Here is a 12,598-nt window from a genome sequence, read left to right as displayed (position 1 = left end):
TCCAAACTCACTTCATAACGTCAGTCGAGTGTTTGAAATAAATCCTTCTGTGAGATGATGTGGCTTCTTACACAGAATAAGGCACGCAACATATTTCATAGTATTTAAGCAGTGATAAAGGCATTGCATTATAAATATACTTTATTTTAATGAAAATTATAATAATAAGAACTCAGATAAACCGTATATTGCCATAGTCGTGTGTTTATTAGTCACGTTGAATCGGTGAAAGCAGTTGAATCTTCTGTTTATTCAGCTGCAGCGATAGGCATTTCCTGGGTTTCTTCTGTGGGGTTTATTTGGAGTTTCAGCGCGAGAGCGCCCTCTGGCCTTTGAATGGAGATTTACTGCTGATCACAGAACCGTGCTTCACTGAAAGATACGCATGATAATCGCAGCTTCTGTCGAATCGCGATCTCGATTCCATTTCGATTTATCGTGCAGCCCTACGCTTGAGGCATTCGGCCAGTCACAATGCACTGGATAGCTGGCCAATCAACATTGTTTTTTTAACCTTAAACCGCATAAACACATTGCATTACACCAAATACACAACATAATGTTCTTTTTAGCAACGTCATATGACCCTTTTAATAGAAACTAACCATATTATGATTAAGAATAAATATTATGTTACATGAATATGATGTTAAGACAGTAGATCAGTACTATGCATATTATTGTTGTTGCACATGTCTGTATATGACTTGTTAAAATGCATCATTGGTATTCAGGATTGGTATTAATTTTCTGCAATCATTTTCTGGCGGTGCCTAGTAACTCTTTGTTTGTGCACATCTAAAATAAATCAGTAACACATAAAAAAAGAAAAAAAAAATGCATTAAAACATTAATATTTATAAAGTTTAAAATTTTTTAGCGCTAAACATCCTTCATTTATCTGAAATATAAATAAAATGCTATCTAAACAGTGACACTGTCATCCGGTGTAATGGATGACACTGTGGTGTAACAGACAGGTGCATTAAAGATGGCGCCTGTGTGTTGGTCGGCATGCCGTTTGTCTCATCAGTTTTTAAATATCCATTCAGTACTCTGCCTTTCGGTGCTTTCTCTGCTGTTGTTAATGCATTGTGCTGATGCTATCATCACCTATGATCGCCAAGTATTGCTACACATCAAAAGTTTGTTAGAGAATCAACCTAGAGACTGTCCCATTGTACAGGATTATTGTTACTCCTCGTTCTCTCTTCCCTCGGCCGCGTTTATTCGCCGGCTTCCTTGCTGTATTATCCATCAGCGGAAACGTCGCAGAAGAAGGAGAGGAAATCGTGGAGGTGTCCGTGTGAGGATTAGGAGAGAAGTTTACATCTCTTCTGCTCAACTTTCTACTTGTCCCGTAACACTTTCCTATGGTCACCGTGGTTTATACCTGGCTTGGCGTTCGTGGGATGTGAGATATGCCTGTCATCTGCCCATTATACCGGACCAGTGGCAGTCGACTGATTTCTGCGCTCCTCCTCGATTGCGCGTCGAAAGAAGGGGTGTGAATCTTCAAAATATTAAATCATTGAAGTATGTCGACTTAAATTAAAAGGAGACAGAGCCTTTGCAGTCGCTGCTCCACGTTTGTGGAATCAGTTGCCACCTGACATTAGGAGTGCTTCTTCTGTTTCTATTTTCAAGTCCAGACTTAAGACACATTTTTACTCTCTCGCCTTTCCGGGCTATTAATTGAATGTGAAACTGTTGTTATTGCCGATATTAAATTTTTTTTATTATTGTTTTTTAAATTTTACTTTATTTTAGAATTTACTGTATTTTATTATTGGTTTTGTTCAGCACTTTGGTCAGTGTAACGCTGAATTTTAAATGTGCTCTATAAATAAAACTTACTTACTTACTTACATTACACTGAATGACCAAACATTACCCTGAATGACGAAACTTCTACTTAAGCTAATATTGCAGGCTAACAACTAGCCACCTATATCAAACAGTGAACTTGACCAGAAAAGTTAATCATAATTATTCATAACTAATTATTTTTCAAAAAAATCTAACTATAAAAGTGTTTTTTTTTTTTGGAATTTCACTGAATGACGTGTTTTTGTAACTCAAGTTACAACAATATGAAAAGGTGAAATTATCAAATTATTAAGAGCAATAAATTAATCCTGCTGTAGCACCACATGGTCTTCAGGGCACCCTTTGATGATGTCACAGACTATTTAATGACTATTGGTTGTTTATTTAATTTCAAAATGGTTTCCTGATCCTGTTACACTGAATGACCTCTGACAAACTGCATATTCGGGACAAAATTCCCCTAGGTATTTCAATTCTTAAGGAAAAAGACACACAGTCACAGTAAGACACAGTCCTTTTAATATAATGCAGCCAACACTTACTGTATGGGATCATGCCAGCGAAGCAAATATATATATTTTTTTAAACTTGGTATTTTATATGTTTATTTAAAAATGTAATAGTAAAATCAAAGTCCCAGATCATTATGCTGAATGACAATTTTACACTTTGGAACATCATTTGAAACATTAAAGTAGACACTTTACTTGAATTGATTTTATTTTATTATTATTATTATTTTTCTGTATGTAAAATCACTTTTGTAACTTTAATTTGATGTGGACACCAACATTGTAATGTCTTGTCTTTGACCCATGTACAAAATAATTCAACCCCCAAAAGTCAAATTATGTCCAGAATCTTTTATTTTTATATAACCTTCAATAAACGCTGCCTGTAAGTGTTTAGAAGTTTCTGTCACCTCTGCGATCTTTGCAATCTGCTACAATCCACCAAATATTTTCAATGATATTTAAATCTGAAGACTGAACAGGCAAAAACATTCTACTGATTCCTGAAGTAGATTTGGATGTATACTTGGGGTTCTGCAGGAGAGTCTGTTTATCATCAAGCATCTGTCTCTGTACCGAAGGCATCACAATCTTTGCCAAAATGGCCTGATACTTAAAATAATCCATGATGCCCTCCATACAGTCAAGATTTCCACCTCCTTCAACAGCAAAACACCCCCATAAGGCTGATGATACACAACTTTTTGAGCAATTTTGCCGGGCAACTTTTTTTGAGTAATGTTGCTTGTGCACTTTCCTATTGAGAATGTGTGACAAATTTCTATCTGGATACTTTAGATCGGTCATGGGCCCTGTGTCTCACCTGGTTGCCCATTGACGCAGGGATTAAAGTTTCTGTCGCTACGACGGATTTCCGTCAATTAGAAAAAATGAGGGGAAAATAAATATGTAGCTCATTGTTGTTGTTTTGCCGGCACAACAAAAATAATCCCCGCCGCTGCTGCAGCTTCTCACTGACAACATAACGCCGCTCGCATGATTCACAGTCGGGTTATTAGCAGAGAAAACAGAGCAGGACTTGAATTTCGGCGCGGGATTGCGGCTATTAATAATAATTCTACTCATTCCCGCAGGTTCCACGCTTATAACTCGATGACAGATGATGGAACGTATCATTTGCACGTGCTTTTGAGTCTTGATAACTCACTTGCACGCTCTCATTTTCTGTGCGCCCACAGATCGCGATAAGGAGAGTGACATCTTTTAATAATTATTAAAGGAGTTTGCAAATGTGATATTGATTTAATACAACAGTTCAATAAACAAGTACTTCCTGATTTTGCTCTATTTCATCAACGAAAATAGTTTCAAATAAAGTAACAGCTCAGCCGCTACGCATCTCTAAAAGCAAACACAGCGCTGTTTCATTCATGAATGAAAGTGCGTTTTTGAACGAATCTAGTGAGTCAGTGATTCATGATTACCCATTCATAAAGACAGTCACTTGCTTCATTCCTGAATGAATCAGCCGTTCAAACCTACAAATGTACCTACAAGCCACTTTTGTGTTCTTCTGTGCACCCAAATTATTTTGTTATTAATACTAATTTCATATGATTGGTAACTTATTTGTTTTATTCTTCGTCTTATTATATTGTTTTAAATAGAAATTTTAAAAAGCTTATAAACATACATTTTTGAATTTGACTGATGAAAATGATGCCATTGCAAAGGTAAAAAGCGCTCCTAAAAAGAAAAGTAAGCATAGAGCCATGTGTATCAGTATATTAGATCCGTGCATGAGGTCTTAAAGAGACAGCAGCCTAAATAAACCTGCTGCTGTCTTTCATTATACAGATTGTAGATTATAGTTAGACCTAACTGAAAACATTTCTTGTTATTGTTTTTGTTTGTACTATTGATTGTAATTAATTTATTTGTTCTTATTTTATTATTTACTATTTACTTGTCTTTTTTAGTTAAAATAAATTAAATTCTGAGTGCACATGATTCTTGGGTGGGGAGGGGAGGGGGCGTGGTCCATGAGAAATAGTCCTGCCACCACAGCTGGAAAAAATCTTAGAGCAGTGGTCGGCAACAGGCGGCCAAAACTGGCCCGCCAGCAATAATATCTGGCCCGCGCCCACAGCCAGGTTATTTTGATAGCGGCTGGTTCTGAAATAGATCTGTCATGACAGCAACAGTTACTCACAATCACTTTGAGTTAGTGATTTTGCCTTCAAAATAAAAGTACGAGAACGTTTTTGCAGCAATGTTTTATTTTGAGATGAATTGAGAGCTTTTAATTTGAAAAGTTCTGAAAGACATTCAAAAGAGACTGTGGATTGCTAAACACACCTCTTAAATAGCCATCATGAAATGTGTGGCATGAAAAAACTAACAGTGAACCATTGAAAAGTAAAAGTAGGCTACGTCAAATAATTATTACAATAAGTTAGGCTCCATTGTGTAACAAGCTAATTAAAATGATACACATTTATTATTCACAATATGGAAAGAGGAAATAAAACATAGTTGGTTAAGAGCATGACTCAAACATGCCATTAATGCTCTTATTCAAGTCCTCTTTTATTTTTTGAGTTATTTTTATCCATTCCGCATCTCCCACATATGCGTGTTTTAGCAAGGCGATGTGGCTTTTTGTTAATGATTGTCCTACTACAGGATTTAACACAGAGTAACAGCTCACTACCAGTTAACAAAGACACTGTAACGGTCTGTCACAGGCACTTCTAGTTGCATTTTTCATCAATTAACTTCTTAAATTATCCTTTGACTATGTTCTGGTCCGCCATCTAGTGGCGAATTTTTTGTGGCCCGATGCCAAACTTACTTGCCGACCCCTATCCTAGAGGAAACACTGCATACATTTAATAAAATTAGAAAAATGCATTTGCAAAGGTAAAAAGAAAATGCCCCTGAAATCACATTGAGTCAAATGTCAGCTCATATTAGGAAGGCTAATTCTTGATCAGAATTTTTTATTATTAATCAATATAATAATAATATAATAAATAAAGAAGGTGCTCCTAATTTTTTTTAATTAGGAGGACAAGCGCTCCTAATTACAAGAAGAAAAACACTGCTCTTAAACTGGGTGTGTGACGGGTATTGCTGTGGAATGGGGGTTTGGCAGAGGAAAAATTTTCAGTCAAAAGATTTTAAAAAAAAAATCTCCGTCCACATGAAAACGCAAACGCGTGGTCCATGAGAAATAGTCCTGCCACCTCAGCTGGAAAAAATCCTAGAGGAAACACTGCATACATTTAATAAAATTAGAAAAATGCATTTGCAAAGGTAAAAAGAAAATGCCCCTGAAATCACATTGAGTCAAATGTCAGCTCATATTAGGAAGGCTAATTCTTGATCAGAATTTTTTATTATTAATCAATATAATAATAATATAATAAATAAAGAAGGTGCTCCTAATTTTTTTTAATTAGGAGGACAAGCGCTCCTAATTACAAGAAGAAAAACACTGCTCTTAAACTGGGTGTGTGACGGGTATTGCTGTGGAATGGGGGTTTGGCAGAGGAAAAATTTTCAGTCAAAAGATTTTTTTTTGCTTTAACCCCTGTTGATGGCAACATTGCTGAAAAAGTTGCCCCATGTATCATCAGCTTAACAAGACTGGTGTCATGTCTGTTTTGGGTTTTGTTCATGTTTTCATGTCTTTTATTTTTTTTTAGTTCATAGTCATGGTTCCTGTCTAGTCATGTGATTCCCTGTTCCCTCATGTGTCTTGTTTCTATTGGTTGTCTAGTTGATGTGTCATGCTTTTCTTTGGTTGTTTTTTGTCATGTGACCCTATAGTTTGATATAAGTTGCCCTCATGTTGCCATTGTCTCTTGTCTAGCTTTGTACTGTGTAATCTGCTGTTGGCGAGTTGTTTTCATGTCTTTGCCATGCCAAGTCTTGTTCATGTTTTTGCCAAAGCCAAGCCTTGTTCCTTGTGCTTTTGCTTACTTTTGGATTTTATTAAACTGCATGTGGGTTCATCACAACTTGCCTTCAGTGTACTAATTGTTACTGGTCAACTGGTCAACCTCCATGTTTGACCATGGAAATGGTATTCTTCTGCTCATAAGCTTTGCCTTTTTTGGATCAGGCATACCACTTATCCATGGGTTCAAAAAGCTCCAGTTGGGTCACATCACTCCAAAAACATTCTTCCAGAACTCCAAAGGTCTATCCAAATTATTTTTTAGCATATTCAAGCCAGCCTTGTATGTTCTTGTTGGTCAAGAGAGGCATTCAGCGATGAAGCTACGAGAATACCTTTTGTGTGCAAATAAAATTATTGAATAAAGTCATTAATTTTGTTTTCTTTGTGCACAAAAAGTATTCTCGTAGCTTCATAAAATTAAGGTTGAACCACAGATGTCACATGGACTATTTTAACGATGTCCTTACTACCTTTTTGGGCCTTGAACGTGACAGTTGCGTTGCTGTCTATACATGGTCAGAAAGCTCTCTGATTTCATCAAAAATATCTTAATTTGTGTTCCAAAGAAGAACAAAGGTTTTATGGGTTTGGAACAAAATGAGGGTGAGTAATTAATGACAGAATTTTAATTTTTTGGTGAACTATCGCTTTAAAAACATATCATAATGACAATGATGAGCTAATATTCAATATATTATTTTTTGTTTTCTGGGCTGCTTTCTTTAGGATGCGAGTGTGCTTGTTATACCACAGCGTCAAACTGTTTTCCTTAATCTTCTTAAAGCATAAAGGAGCAACTGTGTCTAAAATGCTAGAAAAGAGACAGTCCATAGTTACAATATCAAGTTTTTCTGAGCTATAGGATATGCTGTGAAGATGAGACAAGTCAGGAAGATTATTTACAAAGCAGTCTTTTGTAGTAGAAGTGATGTGACAAGGAGTTGAATTTCCAGCTTTAGCTAAATGGCGTATTCACAAAACTAGATAATGATCTGATATATCATCACTCTGTTGCAGAATTTTAATGCCATTAACACCAATTTCATGTGATAATATTATATCTAATGTATGACTACGACAATGAGTGGGTTCTGTCATGTGTTGTAACGCCAGTAGAGTTTAGAATGTCTATAAATGCTAATCCCAATGCATCATTTTCATTATCTACATGGATATTAAAATCCCCAACAATTAAGACTTTATCTGCAGCCAGCAAATTCTTTGATAAAGTCTGTATGGTAATAAAGTCTGTAAAGTCTTTATTATTTAAAGTAATGTAATCATCTGGTTTTAGCCATGTTTCTGTCAAACAGAGCACATCTAGGTTATGATCTCATATCCTATATATGGCCATGTTCACACAGCAGCAGAATACGGTTGTCAGTCCTGTTTTTGAGTCCTTAATACGGTTACGTTCACACACAGTTGAACGGGCGTGACAACCGCATTCTGTAACCGAACTCACACCCGTAATTTGCAGGACTCGCAACCGCATTATCGGAAAAACGCGCTGTGTGAACGGATCCGGACTGGACAACTATTTGTCTGTCACATCATACAGTGCAAGAGAGAGCCGCTCTGCCGCACAAACACGTGTCTAACGTGTGTTACGTGTTTTCATGTGTGTTTTCCGTAACTTACAGTAACGGAAAAATGAGCTGCGTGTCGTCTGTACGTTTTCGAGCCCGTCAGATTTCCACCGGAGTCGCTCCCATCAGTTTTGTGTTCTGCGCACGATTAATGCTCCGCTCTCCACCCAAATTCAAAAGCTGCTGTTGGTTATTGAAGATTTGACGGAAGAAATCGCGGCTCAATTGTCACGTCAGAAAGTGATAAGACTTTCAGTTTTATGGACGTCGCCATCTTTGATTTTACTTTGGTCACTGTCGCTATGGTTACTGGTAAGGAATGGGGCTTGACTCCCATTGCACGTTCATACAGACAGTATTCTAAACACAACTGTAAGCTGTTGCGTGAACGGGACATTTCGAGATTCACACCTGTAAAGAAAATGCGGTAGTCAATCCCAAAAACTGACAGTGTGAACGTAGCCTATATATCAGTCCCTCCGGGATTTTGCAATTTTGCGATCGCTGAATTTATTGCAAAATCAAGCAAACTCTGCAATTTTCACAAGAGCTGGCAAATTTTCGTAATTGCCGCAGATTTTGGGCTTAGACGCGCCCCGTGACGTCATCAAAATTCATAGAAAGTCATTCAGTCAAAGAAAGGTTTCTCAGTTCCAAAAATGGAATGAATAGCCTTGCGTTCTCATCATGACCGATTTACAAGAGCTACATTGGACAAACGAACCGAAAGCGGAACGAATCCACGCTACTTTTTTGGGCTACGCAGCGCAGACCGTTTATCTGCTCGGGCCAGATCCGCGGCCTGGTCTTATTCTCGACACCGTTATGCACAGCACTGGGAGATACAGTGAAGAAAGCAGTCAAATTCGCAGCTGAATCAATAACATCTCTGTGAATTCTTGTGAGAAGCATTCAAATTCGGCGCAGAATTCTGTTAAAGCTATAGATATCAGAACAATATACTGTTCTGACATCACTTACCACTGATGTGGTAACCAGGAAAAACATTGTTCAATAAACACAAATCACCACCATTCACCATGGATTTAACATAGTAAAACTACAGGGACAACTTGTGGCAGAAATGGTCTAATGCTTTCGAGTGTTTTTAAATGCTTCACACAACTTTTCCCAGCACTTCAGAGCTTTAAGTATTACCGAATTTAAAAGTTATTTTTAATGTGATGGCATTATTTGTTCAACCTTCATAGGTTGCCCCCATTTATAAAACTAAAAGTTTCATAATGTAGGAAAGCAAACACTTATTTAAAAATAAAAAAAATGCATTAAATAGTCACTAGTAGGTGGCTGCAGAAAAGTACTTATAGCCTTATTAGCCATTTCCACTCCCTAATATATATATTTTTTTGTATGTATTATATTATAGTTAGAAATTACAGTAATAAAAGTTAATTTTATCTGCATCTCAACTGCCCAGACAGCACAAGTACATCTGTAAGACGTCTGCTAAAGAGCTGGGAAACATCTGCTGCGTAATCTGATAAACGTCTCAGAAGCATTTTTACATGCATTCTAATAAATTTATATTTGACATCTGACAGGAAACATCTTAGAGACGTATTGCAGGTGAGCAAACACTCTAAAAAATACATCTCGCAAATGTAAATGCAGACATCATATAGACATCTCCGAGATGTAGATGTGCGATTAGGGCGAGTGCTTTACTGTCAGGTGCTGGTGCCACCTTCTGTAGAACTTAACAGCACTGGTGCTAGTGTGTTCAAATGTTAGTCTGGAGCCCTACAATGGTTCTCAAAGTCAGAAAAGTCATAACAATGTTAGAAGACTGTTATCTGTGGTATATTTTCACTGCAAAACAATAAGGAATGCCGCAAATATCACCGCAAATTTTGAGAAAAGCCGCAGCAAAATCAGTCAATTTAGGCCACAAAAATCAGAAAAAAGTCCCGCAAAATCCTGGAGGGACTGATATATATATATATATATATATATATAATTTACAAAAAGTGTTTTAGTAGAAAGGGATCTAATATTCATTAAGCCAAGCTTTAGCATTTATTTATATGTATTATATCTGTTTTTTTTTAATGAAATTATTGCCCTTAAATGGGTTTGAACATTTTTGCGGTTTGCTTGTTCGGGGCAACAGACAGAGTCTATATTATGATATCTAGGTGAAAGAGTATCTATGTGCTGAGAATAAACTGACTTCTGTGACGTGAGTGGCTAAACGCCAGTCTGTCTGCTTCCTGACCTGGGCCCCAGTTAGTCAAATATGAACTCTAATGGCGCTTTTCCACTGCGTGGTACGACTCGGCTCGGCTCAGTACGGCACGGTTCGGGTCGGCACGGTTTGCGTTTTCACTGCAGTTCAGTACCGCTTTAGAGTGGGCGGGATTATTCACATGTCGTTATAGTTGCGCCGCCTCTACTACCACGACTCCTAAAAAAAAAACGTTTTCATCCTGCGTCGCCCCATCAAGCTCTCGCTGGATCCGATCCTCTGCTATCAACGAGAGGAACGTCTGTTCTTCCGCAACAGCTGAACACACACACAAAACTTTTTGGTTGTTAAAAAAAGGTGCGCTCGTTCAAAACGGTTGCGTTCGATCCTTCGCTGGCTGTGCTGATTTAAATCTAGCTGTTCTTTTGTGTTTGTGTCGCAAGTTCAGTGCGTAGGTAGTGACGATTCTCTCCGGCCAATCCGTGATCAGCAGAGTTTACACATCACGTTTTGGTAACGGTACGGTTCACTTGGAACCCCAACCGAGGTGGTACTAAAAAAAGTACCAGGTACCAGGTACTGTACCCAGTGGAAAACCCCCAAAAAGTGAACCGTACCGAGCCGTACCATGCAGTGGAAAAGCGCCATAAGACTATGTGCCATATTTCTAAAGAGAAGAGCGGCATCACCCCAGGAGGGATGAACACCATCTCTTTTCAACAGGTCAGGTTTGCCCCAAAAACATAATCATACTTGCAAGTTCACACACCACTTTAATGTTATTTTTAGTGATCTCTTACTGGCGAAGTCGAATGTCATTAGTGCCGACGTGGATAACAATCTTACTGAATTTACATTTAGCATTAGCCAGCACTTTTAAATTTGCCAAGATGTCAGGAGCTCCCAGTAAACATTGGACTATGGTGGCTGGTGTCTCTATTTTCACATTCTGTACAATAGAATCTCCAATAACTAGGACACATTTGTCAGGTTTTAACAGGTTAACTCCACGGGTGCATCACTGAGTGGGGAGAAATGTTTTGTTCGGAACAGAAGAGCAGTGTTTTGTCCCATGACTATGCTGCCTCACAGTCATCCAATCACCCGGCTGCAGGGATTTTAGAACTGGAAACGAACAATATGCAGAACTCGCTAAACTAGTTGCATCCAAAGCCACATCTAAGGCCCTTGCATTCTTACTAGTTTGGGTGCGTGTCTATAGTTCTAAAATCTTCTCTGTCATCCTGTTTCCCTGCATTTATCACCTGTGAGTACCTTGTTGCGGACAGAGAAGGCTACATTAAACATGTGGCAAGCAGTGCAAGTGACAATAACTGGAGAAGAAGCCATGACTCAGCATGTTTGTTGAATGATTCCGACTTGCCACAGTTGTTTGTTGGATGATGGAATGAGAGAAAGAAAAGAAACGGTAGGTGCAAATGACAAGTTAGCAGGCTAACAGAATGCACTGCACTAGCGGTTTAGATTAAAAAGTGAACCATGTCAAACTAGTTTGATAGATAATATCAGAAATACGTTGATATGTTACACTGTATTTTAGCAGTTTAAACAACAGAGAGTGATAGTAAGATAGAGATACCAACAGAAAAACGAAGCTACATGGAGCTATAATCGCAAACCACTCAGCAGTGCGACATACAGGAGAACTCAGTTTGTTCAATTGATTCGAAACTTAATTTTTTTTGTAACTCAAAAATATTACATCATATATTATGGCTGCCCAATAGTTGACTAAATGTTCATTGATGAGAAGAGGCTTAGTCAACCAGCATTTTATTAGTGAAAATGTCATAAGTCCATGTCCGTGATGGAAAGATTGTTAACAGCTGGTCCTTTAGGTAATTACAGTTGTCAAGTTGCTACTGTGAGGGAGCGCGGAGCGAGGAGACGAGGAGTACATCAACAATGAGGTTTTAATGACATCTAGGGAACCAGAAAAACACACGTAGCAGGAGAGGTATACACATACAGACATTCAAAACCGGACGACCAAACAAGGAAAAACACAGGGCTTAAGTACTCTGAACTAAATGGGGAACACCTGGAAATAATGACATAATAAACACAGGAAACACCTGGGACAAATTAACCTAATCAGGGAACAGGAAGACCAAATAAGGGCATAAACATCACGTGGGGAACAAAACACAACACAAGACAGAAACAGAGTCTCACATAACGTTCCCCTCCGGAAGGCGTGTCCTCGCACCACATGACATCAATGGGGTGGAAGGGGGGGCGCCTTGGAGATCCCTCAGGACAGACTAGTACGGAACAGGGACGCCTCCAAGGCAGTACCAGATCCGGCGGAGCAGGGAACTCAGGGGGCCACGGCGGATCAGGCAGACTAGGAGGCCATGGCGGAGCAGACAGTTCAGGAGGCCATGGCGGAACAGGGAGCTCGAGGAGCCATGGCGGAGCAGACAGGTCAGGAGGCCATGGCGAAACAGGGAGCTCGGGGAGCCATGGCGGAGCAGGGAACTCAGGGGGCCTGGCCTCGGCACTCGGACGG

Source organism: Sinocyclocheilus anshuiensis, unplaced genomic scaffold, assembly GCF_001515605.1.
Source record: "Sinocyclocheilus anshuiensis isolate Anshui unplaced genomic scaffold, SAMN03320099.WGS_v1.1 scaffold388, whole genome shotgun sequence".
Lineage (NCBI taxonomy): Eukaryota > Metazoa > Chordata > Actinopteri > Cypriniformes > Cyprinidae > Sinocyclocheilus > Sinocyclocheilus anshuiensis.
This window is presented reverse-complemented; position numbering follows the sequence as displayed.